The 19,505-nt window shown below is 36.5% G+C and overlaps 1 pseudogene; it reads right to left on the bottom strand.

Annotated features, from left to right (window-relative positions):
- Positions 1–3,774: 3,774 nt before the first annotated feature.
- Positions 3,775–19,505, bottom strand: part of LOC120595575 (metalloendopeptidase OMA1, mitochondrial-like) — a 29,681-nt pseudogene continuing 13,950 nt past the window's right edge.

Here is a 19,505-nt window from a genome sequence, read left to right as displayed (position 1 = left end):
TAGATCACTGGTTCTCAACTGGGGCAGGTGGACATTTGTCATTGTTTAAGGACAGTTTCGTCTGGCATAATTGGAAGGCGTGTGCTATTGGCAAAGAGTAAATAGGGGCCAGAGATATTGCTAAACATTCTACAATGCATAGGACAGTCTCACATGACAAAGAATTATTTGGTCAAAATTTCAATAGTGCCAAGATTGAAAAATCCTAGATTTGATGATCATTGAAAATGTATATCAATATTAAGATTTTTTTTCCCCTCTGAGACGTTATTGCTTCAATAAATTACAAATATGTTTTCCCAATACAGTTGAAGATAATCTAAAATCTTGGCCATGACCTACAAAATTCTATATCATCTGGCCCTAGCCTACTTCTCTGGCCTCATTTCAAGTTACCCTCATCTGTGCTCACTCTGAGGTGGTCACACTGGCCTCCATGTTGTTCTTTCAAAATGACAAACTCCTTAGGGATTTGGATTCTTGCTACACTGGAAATCTTTTCCTCAGTTTCCTGCTTGTCTTTCTGCTTGTCTTTTATTCACACCTCTGCTCAGCTCTCACTTTATTTGAGAGATGTTTTCTAACTATATGATTTCAAATGCCATCATGCTTCATGTTCATCTCCTTATATTTTGGTCATTTTATTTTTGTTCACAGATTTATTTCTAATGCCTGGTGCAAAGAAAGTGTTCAAGAAACATGTCAAATGAATAAATAACTTGGGTCGTATGCTAAACATCTTTTAAATGACCCAGAATATTTTAACAGTTTTTTTTTTTTTATGTTTCAATATTGGTTTTAATTTGTAATCGTAATGTGGAATCTGACAGATATTTTTAATACAAATAAAATTTAAAAGAAAAAAGAGCTGATGAGAATTAAAAAGATTGTAGATTTTCTTCTCATGAAGGAAAAATAGCAGAGGTTTTTTGTATAATTTTCATATGTGAAGGATTAAAGATGTTTTCATTGGTGAGACAAAAATTTATAGAAAAAGTCTGAAAGTTGTCTTTATTTGGGGGATTAGTGATTGACAGAATGGTCGTTTTCTGTGTTTATTTGGTCTGTTTTATTTGGTTTTGGTTTCTCTCAGAGTGCAAGTCTCTTTATCTCTAGCATAGAATACAGAGCTGGGCAAAATATGAGTTCTGCTTGTGTTAAGTTCTTGTCCCTAAGGCAAGGGTTTGACAGGTTTCATGAATTTAACAATCTTCCAAATCGGTATGATTTATTTGGTGTTTTATTTGCCTGGTTTATTTACATGAGCATAGTATGAGCTGCTGATTAACACACAAAGAATTTCTTAGTGTGTTAATAAAATAGTCCTAAATTACACTAAAACTCAAAAAAAAAATCTTTTATCTCCAGTTTTATTGAGACATAATTGACAAACATCACTGTATAAGTTCGAAGTGTCCAGGATAATGATTCGACTTATATTGCAAAATGATTACTACAATAAGTTTTGTAACGATCCATCATCTCATATAGATACAATAAAAAGCAAAAAGGAAAAAACAAATTCCTTATGATGAAAACTCTTCGGATTCACCCTCTTAACAACTTCCATGTATATCATACAGCAGTGTTAGCTACCGTCGCCATGCAGTGCTTCTCATCCCTAGTACTTATGCGACTTATAACTGGAAGTTTGTACCATTTGATCACCTTCCTCAAATTTCCCCTCTTTGCCTCTTTTCATCTCTGGTGACCACAAATCTGATCTCTTTGCCTATAAGCTTTTTTTTTTTTTTTTTAATAATCTTTATCTGGAGATTTTGTGTATCCTCTGGGGTTATAATTTTGACTTTTGTATGCCAGAAAGGCCTAATTATCTTTATCAGCATGCCTACAGCTATCAGGAACCAATAATTATCCAGTTTGCTTTTCCAGAGTGAGCCTGGCCTACTTCTAACTGCAGAAACATCCTTTTTTACCCCTGAGGTCTCCTAGCTTGTCCATGTCCCCAATCTGGCAGAAGGAGACAGGATTTAACTTCCTATAAAGCTGAAATTCCTTTAAACTCAACAATTAGAAAATGAACAACTTGATTTTTAAAATGGGCAAAAAATCTGAAGAGACACCTTACTAAAGAAGATATACAGATGGCAAATAAGCAAATGAAAAGATGCTTCATGTCATCCATCATCAGGGAATTGCAAGTGAAAACAGTGATGGGATGGCACACACCTATGAGAATGGCCAAAGTCCAGAAGTGACAAAGGGCAGTGCTGGAGAGGAAGTGAGGAACAGGGCTCTCATTTATTGCTGGTGGGAATACAAAGCGGGCAGCCACTCTGGAAGGCAGTGGGCAATTTCTTACAAATTTATACAAACTCTTCAATCATACTATTCAGTAAGTGCCCTGAATTTATCTAATCAAATGAGTTGAAAAGCCATGTCCACACAGAAACCTGCACACAAACGCTTATAGCTTTATTCAGATTATCAAAAATGTGGAAGCAATCAAGATATCTTTCGATAGGTGAAAGGGTAATAGACTGTTGCTTCCAGACAATGGAATATTATTCAGCACTGAAAAGAAATGAGCTCCAAAGCCATGAAAAGACGTGAAGGAAAATTAAATGCATATTATGAAGTGAAAGAAGCCGATCTTAAAAGGTTATACATATTGCATGATTCCAACTATATGACGTTTTGGAAAAAGCAAAAGTATGGAGACAGTAAAAAGATCAGTAGTTGCCGGAGGTTATGGGGAAATGGAGGGATGAACAGACAGAGTTGTTTTTGGACAGTGAGACTATTCTATATGATACTGCAATGGTGGATATACATTTGTCCAAATGCATAGAATATACAATATCAAGAGTATATCTTAATGTAAACTATGGATTTTGTGTGATAATAATGTGTATGTTCACTGATTGTAAAATATATACTATCCCAGTGTGGGATGTTGGCGGTGAGGTCTGTGGATGTGTGAGGTCAGGGGTGTATGGCAATGCTGTGCCTTCCGCTCAATTTTTCTATGAACTTTAATCTGCTCTAAAAAAATAAGGTCTATTTAAAAATGAAACAAAAAAAAAATAAAGAAAAGGTGTAGAAGTGGGGTATTTTTCCCCCCTCACCCTCTGTGCACAGCATTTGCGAAAGAATGGCTACCTCCCATTGAAAAGTAATGCAAGAGGAATTTGGCAAAAGAAAGACATAAGGAAAAACAGGTTCTGGTAAAAACTCCAATTAAATGATAAATATGGTCTCTGGAAGTAGTATGTTTTCACTGAGGTGGTCTGGTAATTGATTAAAAGACTTAATTTTGAATGTTTTCTTAAATATCAAGCCAATACCCCAAGGTATCTTCAGCTTTTCCTCCATGTTCATGCCAGGTTTATGGTATATTTTAATGGAGGCTGAAGACTGAGCAGCTTGCTTTTTTCAGTCATGGAGAAATACGCTTTCTGGAAGGATGGATTACTTTCTGACTCACTTTTCCCCACAGGCTCAGAGCAATGTTTTGCACCCAGTAGGGATATAACTGGAGACTTTAAAAAAATGTATAATGTGAATTTATTCTATGACCTTTTCCTCACTGAAGATATTTTAAAATAGATTAAAATACCTCAATATTTCATGAAAAATAAACAGCTAGTAGAAGAATTTAGACAATACCTGTATACACATGACTTGAACCTGAATACCCATTTTTATTTTTATTTCAAACATCCTTTTGAAAACATAGCACAAAAATGATAAAGATCCCTGTATTCTTCATATGTCCTGTATCTCATAAACTGTAATCCAACTGTCAGTTCTTTACTCAACTATATACATTAACAGTATTTGCTCCTGCTTTTGAACAGAAAGAGTATCCATTCCGTTATGTTAAGAAACAGTAATGATTACATTTTTTTTTCTCTAATTCTTCAAGACAATGTTTCATGCTGAGTTTGAATAGTAACTGAGGGTCTGCTCCTGAAAGAGATGAGGCAATTACAGGTCTCTCTAATTTTGAGAATGAGAAAGGTGTGTGGATACCTGTTCTGGCAACTGGGAATGACACACAGGTTATCTGCACCTTCCGCCACCCACAGAAACACTGAACTGGCTCTGGCGACCACATGAGCCTTTGCAGCCAGCTGTAATCCAATTTTGTCCACTTCAGCCTCCAATGTTCTACTGTATGACCTATCAAACACACACTCTTACAATTTAGACTGTATCCACTATCCTAAAAGTGACAAACTATCTCCAGGACAAATGGCCTAAATCATCGTGAGAAAAACCAAACTTAGAAAACCCAATAAATGAACCGAGCTAGTTTTTTTGTTTGTTTGATTTTGTTTTTCTCCCCAGCATGCCCAAATACTGAATGTGCTATTTCATGGTCCAGAAGAAAGAAAAGTAGATGAATATCAGTTCCTCTATTTAAAAGCCCAGGGAAGATAAACCAGAGACCTTGAAATCAAGGAAAGACATGGAAACTCCTGATGTTTCTTATGGAGAAAAGGTTTAGAGGACACAAGACTGAAAGAGCAGGGACTTTTTAAATCAGTATCTGACTTGAAATAGAGTCATTTCATGTATTACATTTGTGGGTAAAAATCTAAATTGTCTTACTTTAGGAACTGGAAAGGCATCCTGCTCGTTTGTTATTAAAAGTCCTATAGAAATGAAAATTTCCAGGCAGAAAGTCAACTCATCACACTGATGTAATGGTAGGCCCTAATACTTAAATGTATGGTTAATTTGTACTTGATGGCAGTTTGGTGAGGGTAGAGCTAGTGTGTCACATTTTTCTCTGGTTGGTCAGTGAATTACATCAAAGGAAAACAGTTTCTAGCTGCAGACTACAGCCTATAGATGAAGCTCTTATTTCTTTTTTGTTTGAATATCTTAGTGGTGGCAAAAGTGAAGATGACCTCTTCCAATTAGTGATTATGTGTGTTTATTTGCTTTTCTGAGTGAGTTAGCAAACACTACAATTATTTATATCTTTTTATCCCCTGCTATAAGGGAAGGGATTTTGGCTTGGTTACCATTATAACACCAACACCAAGCATAATATCTGCAAATAGACGCTCAGTAAATATTTTGAAGAAAAAAAGCTTTAACAAGCCCAGCTGTCTCTTGAATACCCATTAGAGCACTACGGTGTAACCAATTAGCCTTGAATCAGAAATCAAACACTCAGGTTCAAGGCACAATTCTATCCATTTTTACTATCTACCCTTTTATAAATCTTGAAAGTTCTGAGACTCAATTTCTCTCTCTGAAAAATGAGCCCAAATCAATCTGACCTGCCTTTCTAAGACTTGAGACTCTCTATCAAGATAACACAGATGAAAAAAAGCACTGAGTTTTAAGCTGCTGTATAAATGCATGATCAGATGTGGCAGGTCACCCTGACATTGATCAGGGAAATGATTTACAAAGTGAACAGGGAGTTTAAGAAGGTGGAGAATACTTAATTTGCCAGAATTCTCAGGGGAGTACGACATATAGTTGGAAGACACATTTGATAAACTGCTTAAGGTAGTAAGTGAGATTCCTTACCACGTCTACCCCCAGAGGCATGCTCCACTTCCAAATAATGCTGAATGAAACTCTTGTCTAAGAAAGAGGTCCCCACTTAATTGAAGACTTTTTGAATATAGAGTGAGAGAGAAGTATGTAACCAGAGGTGCATTGCTTGAGGCACGAAAAATGAGTTTTTTTCCCAACAACTTTCTCTGGAAATCAATCAAAGAAACAGAATTTTATTCCTTTAAATTAAAACTTGGAGATGATGTCTGCCTACTGAAGATATCAAATTAAAAACTTGACTGAGATGTACAAATATTATAATCCAGCCACGTGTGTAATCATTTCAGAATCATATTGGATTTTATGGGACCTACAGGAAATCTGGTTTATGTTCCATAAAGTCAGAATATGTTAATGTAGGTGGGACCAAGCTCAATCCACTTAGCTAAAAGCTAATCTCACAAAGTAATGTGAGGACTGACTTGGAGCCAGAGTCAGTATTTTACCTCATGTGGTACAGAATGTCTTAAAAGGGATGATATTTTAAGTATTGATTCAAAACCATCGAACAGATCAGTTATTTGCATCATGTTTTTCCATTCTCTCTCTCCAAATGGATGGCCTGCATTCAAACTAGGCAGATGAAAACTGGTAACAGCTTGCTAATAGATGTCAGAATCTTAGCTCATTTTATTCCAGTGTTCCTTCACTTATTCCTTAATTCATCAAACATGTATTAGATGCCTCAATGGTCCAAGCATCTGGAGTCACATAGGGAATTATAGTAAATACAAACAAACATTGTATGTATGTGTGATCTGAAATGTTTACTAGTTGCGGTATGAGAGGAAAAACATACCATTAAGATAAAACATTTGGCTCTTGGGCTAATTTCCAAGAGAGTTTCAAAAAAAAAAAAAGGCCATTTTCAGTGTTCCCTCTTCATGACTGTGTTGAATCAGGACTATAAAGTAACCAGAGATTTGACTGCAGTATTTTATTTCTCTTATGCAAATTAAATTGAATACAGACATTCGAATTATGCCTACAATGATCTTGATACTTTTCCAAGATTATCTGAAAACTTTAAAACAGTTTGAAATAGACTCCCTTATACATTAATTAATTTGTTCAGCAAACATTTATCCATACCTATTATATGGCAGGCACAGTGAATAATTTTAAGACGTTGCAGATAAGACTGCTCCAGAAGAACCCATTATTTGAAAATAAGGAACAATTGAATAAATAGCTTACAAGTCAATGTGATGGTTCAGCTGTATCAATTCATCCAGGGTACACAGAGTATGCGCAGAGGCACGTGGCGGAGGGTGAGGTTGATTGGACCTGAGTGCTCAGAGAAGTTTTCCTGGAGAATGTTAAGCTTAAGTTACATTTGGAAAGAAGAATAGAGGTTGAAGGTAGTGTTGGGCACATCAGAATGAAGGATCAGCATGTCCCAAGGAACAGAAGCCTACAACAAAATGAGCGCCTTGGGAAATTTAACCAATTCATGATTGCTGGAGCAAAAATTGTGAAGGGATATTTAAGGCACATTGCTTTAGATATCACTGGCTTGAGTATGACAAATCCATCATCTCCCCGTGATCTGTTAGTTGAAATTCACAAGTAGTCTTCAACATTCTCTGTCTCTCCTTCAGATCATGTTAACTTTGTGATCTTAGAGTTATGTGTTTAAAAACAATGACTTTGAAAAAAAAAAAGGCCAATGTAATTTAAAATTGACTATATGACTACAAAGATAAAATTGGAAGGCCAATTGGAAATATTGTTCTATGGCCATAGTAAGTTTTTTTCTAAGATCTTTGTCTCTCCTTACCATTTCTCTCCCTAGTGTCTCATTTTCTGATAAGCTATCCATTTCTTCTCCTCCCCCTCCCCCTTCTTCTTCATCTCTTCTTTTTTTTTTCTTCTGTTTTATGTATGACCCTCTGTATCTACAGCTGCATACCATACCTGCACTTTTATCTGCCTGAGTGGTTTTAAAGCTATAGGTTCAGAATTCTTTAGCACTTCCTGTGGGGACTCTTTGCGGATGACTGAGCTAGTGGCACTCCAGGCTCACTTTTTCACCCAAACTCAGGCTCATGTAGAGCTGCTGTTTAAATTGGGACTTTGGGCAAAATTTCATTTGAAAAAAAAGTTTGTATGCATCATTAAAATTTAAAGTCGTTCCTTCTTATCGAATTCTCATCTTTTGAGGATAAACTGAGGCAAACAGAGAAGCGACAGTATTAATACTCTCTATGTAGCCGCCTCCACAGAACTGCAGTCAAACATGAGCCTTCTCTTTTCAGACACTTGTCCCATTAGGTTATTCCAGCAAAGAGTCTTCTGTCACATTGCCCACTGCAGGGAAGAACTCCCCATCTGGGAAGTCACCACATGTCCTTTGTTTCCCCTCAAATGTAGACTTAACTGCCTCCTAACCTCCTTTCAGCTTTAACCAGAAACTTCTGTCTATAATTTTCCATATTTAATTCCATTTAGAAAACAGTAACTATGAATTTACTATGCTCGGTCTTAGAAACACAAGATTAAAAAAGAAAATATGTCATCCTTGAAATGGAGTTTCTCATCTACTTTGTGGCTGGGGGACATAGATATGCATACATCTGACCGCTTTAGCGAAACCAGATCTGCATTAGACATGTTGCTTTGGGTTGAATTATGTCCCCAAAAACGTATGTTGAGGTCCTGACTCCAGTACCTCAGAAAGTGACCTTGTTTGGAAATGAGGTGGTTGCAGATGTGACTCTTAAGGTAACATGCAGTCATACTGGAGTAGGATGGGGCCCTAATCCAACATGACTGGTGTTCTTTTAAGAAGATGGCCATGGGAAGACACAGAGACACAGGGAGAGTGTCACGTGAGGATGGAGGCAGAGACTGGAGTAATGCATCTGTAGTTTATAGAACACCAAGAATTGCCAGCCATCATTAGAAGCCAGGACAAAGTCTTGGAACAGAGTGTCCCTCAGATGTCTCACAAGGAACCAACCTTGACTTTGGCTGTCTCGTTTAGACTTCTAGCCTCCCTCCAGAACTGTGAAACAATAAACTGCTGGTTTCAGCCACCCAGTTCATGATACTTTGCTACAACAGCCACAAGAAAGATTGATATGCATTAAGTTCACAGATGAAGAAGCCATTATGAACTATGCCAAGTGTCAGGCATACCACTGGGAGTCCGTGATGCTTGAGGTGGCTGCTCAGGGGTAAGTTGGAGTTGTTCTGAGGGAAAAGGGGGGATGTACATTCACAGCAGAGAAGAAAGCAGGAGCAAAGGACAGGATTTGGAAAGCCTTGTGGTGTTTGAGCAACGCTGAGTAGCCCTGTATGGCTCCAGTGTGGAACGTGGGGTGCTTTGGGCAAAGACTAGTGCAATGCCCTTTTGCAACAAGCAAATTTACTTAAATCAGTAAAAACTTCAAGTTTTGGAATCACTGTGTAGTGTGTGTGTGTGTGTGTGTGTGTGTGTGTGTGTGTGTGTGTGTGTGTGTGTTTAAATATGTATCTATCCCCAGATGGTTTTTCTTTCTTTCTTTTAATTTCTTTTTAATTATGGCAGCTATTCTCCAAACATGTTTTTGTTTATCTCAAACTCAGTGTACAGTTTCAACATATGGAGCATATTTTGTTTTACTTCAGTTTATCTTAAGAAATCAGCTTTCCTAACTCTTGTTGGCAGTGGACCCAAATGATTTCTTACTTTTTATTTCCTTCTTTATTTTCTCCTCTTCCTTCTTTTCTTTCAATTATGGGATGTGGCTTCCCTCTGTCTCCCTCCTTTTTGCTTTCTCTCCCTCTTTCCTTCCTCCTTCTCTCCCTTCCTTCTCTTCTTTTTCCTTCTGAAATGTCACAAAAGACTTCCCATGTTGACGAACTGGTTCATTTAGTGGCAGAAACCAATGACTCCTTGGCTGTTGGACATTTATTCAGCCTAGAAAATATACAAACTGGAAATGATGTTAATAAACAAGTCAGGAGTGTTATTTGATCTTTTGTTCAGAGTATTCACCTTTCTCCATAATCTGGGCCCAAAACTATTTTATCAGCCTTGTTTTGTATGATGCATTTTCAAACCTCATTGGCTCCCCTGTTCTTTCTCTCTTTAGAAAGCTTGTTTTCATCTCCCAGGCTACTGCACTCCACTTACCCTTCAAGATCCAGCTCAAATGGCCCTCCCTTTTGACACATGTTACAGTGCTCCCCTCAGAATTAATCATTTTCTCCCCTCGATTCTTCAAGAGCTTTGCATATTTCTCTATCTTTGCTTTATTGTGATTGGTATTTATTTTCATATACATGTCCTCCACTAGACTGAAGTCAAAAATGGTTTCTCATTGTCCCCAAATCTACAGTGTCTGGTAGAGTGGCTGGTACAGAGTGAGCGCTCCATAAATCCTCAGGGAAGATGCTCCAGAATGAAAAGAGATCGCAATCCTCCTACGAGCAGTAAAAGAAAGTTGTTTTGATCAGAGTGGAGATGGGTGTCCATCCTCATGTCCTGCTGTGAAGAGAGGGTGCGTCTAGTTCTCACTAGAAATGAAACCTGGAAGAAAGGCAGTGAAGCTCCCACACGGGAACATGCTGTATTTTCCAACACGACCACTCAGCCACAAACGCATCAGTCACCAGCGTGCAGGGTTCATTTCTCCTCTTCCTCTGCTCTCCAGTGCAGAAAATTCTCCTCCATTCTTTCGCCCGTGACACAGCCTGGGTTTCTCTAGCTCACCTCTCTTTAGCCAAGAAGCATACATGTATGAATAGTCAAACTAAGGACGCGTATCATCGGAGTGAAGATGGCTTCTTTAAGGAGAGCCAGGAGCTGCATTTTAAATGCTCTGAAGCACATTTTCCTACCAGGAGCTAAGCTAACTTGGTCTCCAGCTTTGTCAATGCTGAAACAGAAGCTCCTCTTGTAAACTTCAATTTCATGCCGTGAAAAGATTTCACTCTACGCTAAGACTTTAAGAATAGTTTGGAAGAAGCGTCATAGATTTTTAAAATAAGAAGCCAGCAAAAACTCTCACAAACCTTCACATTGACATGGTGCTTTCTCATTTACAAAGCACTCTCTGCTGGCTGGCCTGGCCTCGCTTTCACTGTAAACCACAGAACAACCTCACTGGTTGGGAAGATTTTGTCGGGAAATCTCCACTTCACTGGAGCCAGCTCCACTGGCAACACTCAGGGCCTTGAGAAAATCATGCTGGTCTTGCCACCAGCATCTGCTCCCATCTCCGTCAGAACTTCCCTAGGAACCCTACGCACTCCACTTCTGTTCAGTCAACTTTCTCTTATCTTTAAGCTGTGCCCTCAAAGTAAAATTTTCAGGGAAGTCTTCCCTGACCATCCCAAATCCCAACATCCCTTATATCCATAAAAATTAAACATAGAATCATGTTTTCATTTCCCAGTATTGAGAATCAGTTTCTAGTTATTCATTTTTCAGTATAATTATAATATTTGTCACCCTATTAGGCTGAATTTCATGTCTGTGTTCAGCGTACTGTTCTATATATAGCATGTGAATAGGGTATAATAACTAAATAAATACTTGAGAATGAAATGAATGACCACCACCTCCCTTTTCTTTCAGCTGAGAAATTTAAATCTCAAAGCAACATGCCAAAGGTCAAGTTACTGAGAGTTTTTGGAGTGAGAGAGACTTAAAATTTCAATTTCAAATTAGTATTATCATTTATTCACTTGGGTGATATTTATTGAGTCTCTGGTTCTCTTTTCCTTCATCTGTTCAATTCAGATCATAGAAATGAAGAGGATAGTTGTAAGTACTGCAAGAGATGAAGTATATAGAGTGCTTACGTACTCAATAAATCCATTTGAATCTAAGTCTATCAGCTGGACTACTGATTCTAGTCGATGAAACTATTTCTATATTGTTCAAAAAATCAATATCTCCTCTTACAAGTGGAAAATTTGAAGCAAAAGGAAAGTCAGTACTAAATGCATTTGTTTTCTCTTTGCTCCTTTTGCTCATAATGTCATGATAGAACAGAAGGCAATAGAAAGGAAAGCAAAACTAACATTTAGTTTATTTAGCATCTTCCTAAATGCCTGCTATAAATGTTACCTTCTCGTTTATTCCAATTAATAAGGATTATTTGAAGAGCAGGCCCAAGATAAAGATGCAAATGTTCTGGAGGAAATTAAATGAAAAATTTCTCATGGCGAAACCAGAGAATGAATTCACAATGTTTTTACTGGCAGATTTGCTAAATGGTGGAGCTAAAGACACAGCCACAATAGAAATTAAAGAAATCTGAAGAGAAGCCTTATGTAGTTAAAAAAGAAAAAAAGAAACACAAAGAAAAAAAAGAAAAAGAAAAGAAGAGAAAGGAAAGACAAGACAAGACAAGAAAGACATACAGTAGAATAAGCATGAGATATCAAGAGATGTTCCCACTCAAGTTTCTTAACACTGAGTCTTGTGTTTGATCTACCAGGCCCCCTGGGGTGCTCTATAATATTATTATGTCCAATGTATGATTTATGTTCTCTGTATCATATTCTTAAGCTCCTAAAGGCAGAGGACAGACCAGGATATTTATAGAAATTATAGTACTATAATAGCAAGGGAATATAAAAATACTATAAGAATTCTATTTCAGGCTAAAAATGAAAGAATGTTGGGAAACCTACACATATGTGATTTAATACATACTATCTAATTTATTTAACTTCAAAACTGCTTTAATACAACTTTATTAGAAGTAGTAATTACACATATTTAAAACTCTGAATAGAGAGCATTAACTGAGAAGATCACCATGAGGAGCAAGATGCTTGTGCAGGAGAATTACAGTAAAAAGAACTAGGTTCCATTTTTAACTATGCCACTTATGATCCCTGTGACACTAAGGTTAGGAAATAAAATGTGAGGACAGTAATGCCTACATCATAGGGTAAAGGTGATTAAATAAGATTGAAATTTATGAGTAATGTCTATATACTCATACCTGTAATATGGTCTAGGTTTCATAAATGCTGGGGGTGTTTTTTTTCCCTCCAAAAGCATTTGGCAAGAAGTGTAGGTCATAAACCAGATCTGGTTTTTAGTTCCAAGTCTACCCTTCACTTACTTTGAAAAGTCAGTAAGCACACTATATACTTTATTGGTCCAAATAAAGGCTAAATATCTACTTTCAAAACTTTGTTCTTTTTCAAATCAGATGTAACATCAGTGTGAGCAGCTGGAACCAATTGGCAGGCAGACAGTAATACTGGACTGTAATGATACAATATGTTTTATTCTTTCTTCCCTTCTTTAGAAAGTACAGTCACCTAGGAAAAAAACTTTGAAAAAAATTATACTATCCAAATGGTTTAATTTAAAGTTAAATTTTTAAATCTATAGTCACTTTGGTATTTTGTCCTTGTTTATTTTCCTAGGGGAAAATCAGAGTAGCCTACATTAATAAGAAAGGACAAATCCTTTTCGCTGACTGAATAGAGAGATAATATTTCCTGTGGTTATTTCTCTTCTTTTGAGCAATTCTAATGTTCAAATGTAAAAAATAATTATAAAAAGCAACCTGAAAAATTTTGAAACAACAAAGAAATAGATCACAATACTGCATTGCTTAAATCACCCTAATTCTACCTATTATTTATAAAATTTGAAATCTTCGTGACCTGCAAGAACTTCCATGATTCAGCTGCTACCTATCCAATCTCTCATATCTGATCCTTCTTCCCTTGGCACTTGAGTTTTGTGTTTCTTGTACTTCCAAAGTTTCTTTTGTAGCAAAGTCTTCACAATTTCTGTCCATGATTGTTATATGGCTGGCTGCTTCTTAATATTCAAGTTCAACTCAAATATTATTTCCCTAGGAAGTCTTTCTAGACTGTGCCGATTAATGTGGTAAACTTATAAAATGTGGTGGTCAGAATTCGAAGATGAACCACATTTACCCATATCCTTGTACAATTTGCTTTCTTTGAGTGTGGATGAGACCTGTGAATGTATTGGGATTTCACTTATGGTCATAATTATGTTATTTATTATCTTTATATATGATTTGATACAAGAGAGTATGCACATATAATTGAAGTCCTAATAAGGTGGCTATAAATTAATTCAAAGAGTGATTATTTAGGGTGGCCTTAACCTCCGAAGGCAGAAATATTCTGTTCATGTGGAAGAAGCAAGCAATCATTTTCAAGAGAGGCTATGGAGCTGGTCACATGACGGAGACCTGAGGGAAGCCTCAAGATGTTGAGATTACCTTTGGCCAACAGCTAACAAAGAAGCAAGGACCTGAGTTGTGCAATTGCAAAGAACTGAATTCTGCCAACAACATGATGGCAATTTGAAGAGGATCTTGAGACCCACATGAGACTGTGATCAGCTACCATCCTGATTTCGGCCCGATGATGAGACCTCGAGCCCAGACTCCTGTGAGATGATTAACAGTGCTACTTTAAATCAATAAACGTCTAGCAATTTGTTATGCAGAAAGAGAAAATGAATACACTCAAGGCCACTCTCTCACACTGCATTATTTTATTTTCTTCAAAGCTTAAAATTCTTTGAAATGATCTTATATATTTCCTGCTTATTTCAGTATTTACCCCTAGAATATATGTTTTGCTAGAAAAACAATTTTGTTTGTCAGTCTGCCAGGTTGATTCTGGCAATTCTGGCTGTAGGTAGATTGAAAAGAATAATAAATCTGTTTCTAATTTTCTATTTATAAAGGAGGAGCTAATATATAGTGTATAATATTAAGATTTTTCTCACTGGGACAAAATAATCTTTCTTTAGTATTCTTCAATTCTCAAAATAATTAAATATGAAGGAAAGACTAAAAATTCTTTAAAATAATAGAAGTACCCAGCCAAAATTTTACATAAATCAGAGGCATGCAGCTCTGTTATTTTTCAAATAATACAATTGTTTATGGAAGCCATGCAACCATTTCAGCACAGAATTGTATTTTGCATTAATACATATCTTTTTTTCACCCTCTGTAGTTATTGTGACCACATGTGATGATGGTGCCAAAACATTCCTCTCTCGTGTGTTTCGTACCCAGAGTGATCCTCATACTGAGGGCTTCCAGCAGATGTGTCTGTTTTGTGAACTCTTGCTCGTATCATGAAAAGGTAACAGCAACTGCCTGTGCCAAAGAGGAGGAAGAGAGAGTTACAGTGCTGCATGTTGTCCTCCCAGGCAAGAATTGAACCGTTGGGCACTCTACTTGTACTGAACTAAATAGCAAACAAACGAACAAACAAAAACACTGTCATTGTTTTTAAAAACTCGTAGTTTCAGGTAACATATTTTCTTGAGTGAAAATTCAGATTTAGTACTTTGTGGCCCATTATATTCGTGTTCAAAATCTTAGCACTAACAAAGAAACGATGCATTTGTTATTATATTGAATTCAAATGTATTGCAACATCCAATCTGTGCTCTTCCTGACTGTCTAATATCTGTGTCTGTTAGCAACTGTAAACTTGTATCATACGCAATGTCACCTTCAAGTTCTAGGTCTTCAAAATGTTGTAAGATGATCGTGGATAAACGTATTCTGCCTTCAGTTGGTCAGTTTGCTTGGTGAAAGTCCTAAATCCCAAACTCTTTGTTTAAAGCAGTTTCAGCAACATAGTCTGAATCCATTCCAAGATTTTAAACAAGGCAAACAGCTTCAGATATATGTATAGAAGCATCTTTTTCCTATGAGTTAAGGGATTCTGAAAATCGCCCCATTCAAAATAAAAATATCTCCCATTGTAACTCATTGACATCTGAAATTTTACCATTAATTAAAAAAAAAATTTTCTTGTGCTCAGGATATACTTCTGACAAAATGATGGAGGTAATTATGGCAAGTCTCTCACATATTTGTATTTTGTTCCCTGAAACAGAAATCCAGCTTAACTTGGTGGTAGAAAATCACATTGGGAAGTGAACAGCCAGATAGTCCTCATTTAAATCTTATTTCTGTGTCTTATGAGAACAATCATGAAAACTTCTAGGCTAGAGTACCCTCAAATATTAAAACAGAAAATAGTAACACCTAGAAAAACACCTTACTAGACTCTCAAAAATATATGAGATAATGTAAGGCAAGGACTAAAACAAAACATAATTACTAGTAGTTATTATTGTAGTTATTTTAGATGACCTGCTAAGGCATTTATTGTCTTTTATATGTAGTTTATTATAAATACATGAAGATATAATGGGTTTGTTTTATGTGTCTTCCAGGACAAAATCAAGAATCAAATAAGGAAACTGTAGGGAAAGACAAGTTCACTTCATCTAAAGAAAAGAAAATATAAATTATTGATCACTTTAGTGTTGTCAATGCTATTATTTATTGACTGACTGCTTTCTATAGGCAGGACATTGTGCTAATTGCTTTCGTGTATTATTTTATTAAATCTTCACAGCCCAATATTTATTCTCATTTTATGAAGAAACACACTGACTAAGTTTACAAAGAGCTGTGGAGCTAGGATTTGGTCTCGGGTATACTGGATTACAGACTGGACAACGATGACACCTGTAGGACGGCTGGTAAGTACAAGATAACTCTCAATTAGACTTTGCATAACCTCACTTAAGCTGCTAAAGATTTTCTGAAGTATGTAGAGTCTGTATTAGATGGCATGGAAGTCTTACCTGATACCATGACACTTATTCCACGTGTATATTAGAAAACTTTGGAGATGTCATATGAATCACATTGTGGCAAAATTTGGGAGTGTTTCATGATATTGTAATTAATAATAAGAAATATATATTTGGTTTTTGTCTCTTTTTCCTAAATCCTCGGAATGTTCTCCTTGTAGGAGCAATAAATGTGTCTTTTGTCATGTTAATGGGGTGATTATCGGAAAGCACTTAAGGCTGAGAGCTGGTTGTCTGAGGAGCCAACCATGTGATTAGGGGGTTTGAACTTTCAGTCTGACCCCTCACCCCCCCAACCTCTTGGGGTGGGGTAGGGGGAAGAGGTTGCAGATTGAATTAGTTTCCAATGGCCAATGATGTAATCAACCATCCATAAAAAACCAAAAGGACTGGTTCGGTGAGCTTCCAAATTACTGAACACATGGCGATGGGGAGAGTGGTGTGCTCAGAGACAGCATAGAAGCCCCTCACCTTTCTTCCATACCTTGCCCTATGCATCTCTTCCTGGCTGTTCTTGAGTTACATCCTTTTATGATAAACTGGCAATCTAGTAAGTAAAATGTTTCTCTGAGTTTTGCGAGCCACTCTAAGAAATTAACTGGACCCAAGGACGGTGTAGTGGGAACCAATAATTTATAGCCTGTTGATCAGAAGTACAGGTAAGAACCTGGGCTTGTGACTGGTATCTGAAGTGTGTGTGTGTGGAGGCGGGGTGTGGGGGCAGGGAGAGGAATGCAGTCTTGTAGGACTGAAACTTAATCTGTGGAATCTGATGTATCTCTGGGTAGATGGTGTCATAATTAGTTGAATTCTCAGATGCCATCAAGGTGTCCAAGAATTGCTCGTCGGAGGTGTATATGTGAGGGAACCGCCCCCTCCCTAAGGTTGGAATTGGGTCTCAGAACACCAAAAGAATGTGCAAAAATAACTAAAGACAATAAGAAAAGGGCATAGTTGTGGATCAGAAAGTGACCACGAATGACAAAAATGGTTACGAATATATATTTAATAACATTTAAGACATCCCATGAGACTAGCTAAAATGACTTAGAGTGTTATGAATGACATTGTGAGATTTATACTCATAATTACTTCTAACGGAGTAAATGAAAGCAATAAATAGTATGTAGAAGATCATTTTTAAAACATGTCATCGGCATGAGATTCGGAGTTACAACACTTGTATCAGAAGACTTATTTTGCTATGTTATGCTAGCTCTGCTATGCTATATCAGTTTTGTTCACCTGCGTGAACTTCCACACAATCCATTTCACCTACCATTAATGAAATGGAAAATATTGTCCCGACTAACTCAGGTGATTACAGACAGGGGAAAAAAAGAGAATAAGATAACCCATATGAAGGTGTTTTATAAATAACCCAGTGATCTGCAAATTTATGGGCTGTTGAAGATGTTGATGATGGTGGTTAGTGGTGATGCTATTGCTACTGATGGTAGCGATATTGGCTGAGCAATTCAAACTAATGCCATCCAATAGAATTAAAAGTATTAATCTATAGTTTCTCTCTCTCTCTCTCTGTCATTTGTCTGTCTATTTACCTATCAATTATCTACCTATCTATCATCATCTACCTATCTATCTATCATCTATCAGTTATTTCAGGGTCCAGAAAGGCATATATGAATGTCAAAGATTGGGGATGATTCTATTTAGCAAGTGTTTAGTAAATCCTTAGTTAAATTGTATCCACAGAAGGCAACATTTCACCCTTGGGAGATTCTTTTCATTTCTTATTCCAGATTTGATCTGTGCAGTTCTGCCGATGAAGAACAAACTTGAAAGAGGTGGCTTGGGTACTTTTCTTGGTGGATCTCGTGAGTTTTTCTGCACCTGAGTAGATTGGGCCATTGCCCGAGGAGGGTGACTTTACACTAATTTAAACCTGCATCTTGCAGACAGCCTTCTGGTCTTCTGAAATGGTCATACTGAGATTCTATTAATGGAGCTTCAATTTTTAGGTCAAGGTGATAATTCTAATAAAGACAGACCTGCTTAATTGTTCTTCTGATCACAAACACAGAGATTTTATTGTTTGTATTTCTTTTGTTTTTCTAAATTGTTTTTCTAAATTTCTAAAAACAATTTTTAATAAGAGAGGAGAATGAAAATCTAGTGGACAAGAGAATTAGAAGAAGAAATGGAGTTAGCATGTTTGGAATGTAAGTATAGGCAGCAAACAGGAATGAAGTGAGGGGAAGATACCTGAATCAGACAGTTATGAATTCACTTCAAAGGTTCTAGGGCTTTAATCCCTGAATTCTAGCATTGTTTTGAGCTAGATAGCAATCTACTGAAATGAAAATTTCCATATCTTTAAAATAAGTAAACATAATACATACTTTATTGAATTTGTAGACATCAATTGTTAGAGACTATGAAAATTGCCTGCCTCAAAGAGTTGTTTGCTTTACCTTACCCAAGGGAATTTATTTTCTTCTCAACTCTGCCAAAGTCTCGGAAATTTTTTGCATGGGTTCTATATTCTTTTAACATAGAATTTTAATCAGGTTATTTATTTTATATTTATTATAAATATATTCTACTTATTATATTTTTATATTAAAATTATCTTACTTTTATTGTTATCATTTAATTACTAAGCATTTATTGGTTCCATTAGTAGGTGTTGCTATAGTTGTATGTGAGTTTAGAATGTGAGAACAAGATATAAAACAGTTGATGTTTTGAGAAAATGTGTTTTAGTTCAATGATCAGATATTGATAACAACAGAACAATCCTCTAAGGCTTGCATTTGATGCTTAATGAAAAATGAGTCTAAATGTGTTGAATTTATAGATATTATCTATTGTCCAAGTTCCAAGATTGAATATGTGGTATAATGTGTACTTATGTACAAAGAATCCTAAGAAGTAATTTGGATGACAATGTTAGTAGACCATGAGGCTAACAGCTGAAACGCTCTTCCCCATTCCTCCTTTGCATTCATTTTTTAAATAAACAAGCCAACAACAACAACAAAAACCTTTTTATTTATAATTATTGCTCAATTGTTCTTCTTTAGGGAAGTTATCCCTGAACCTCCAGTCTAATCCCCACAAGGCTTTATAGAATGGAATGCAGCTAAAACTTCTTTAGTTTCTGGTTTCGCTTTTTTTTTTTTAATTGTGAAAAGAACACCTAACAGGAGATCAATCTTCTTTGCAAATATTTATATGTGCAATATATTATAGCTTACTGTAAATGCAATGCTGCGCCACAGCAGATCTCTAGAGATTACCTGCTTGACGGAAACTTGATGTCAACTGATTGTAACTTCACCTTTGCACGTATTATTCTAGCATTAAT

This window comes from Pteropus medius, unplaced genomic scaffold, assembly GCF_902729225.1.
Source record: "Pteropus medius unplaced genomic scaffold, Ma_sr-lr_union100, whole genome shotgun sequence".
Taxonomy (NCBI): domain Eukaryota; kingdom Metazoa; phylum Chordata; class Mammalia; order Chiroptera; family Pteropodidae; genus Pteropus; species Pteropus medius.
The sequence above is the reverse complement of the archived record's forward strand: the minus strand, read 5'-3'. Positions and strand labels throughout refer to the sequence as shown.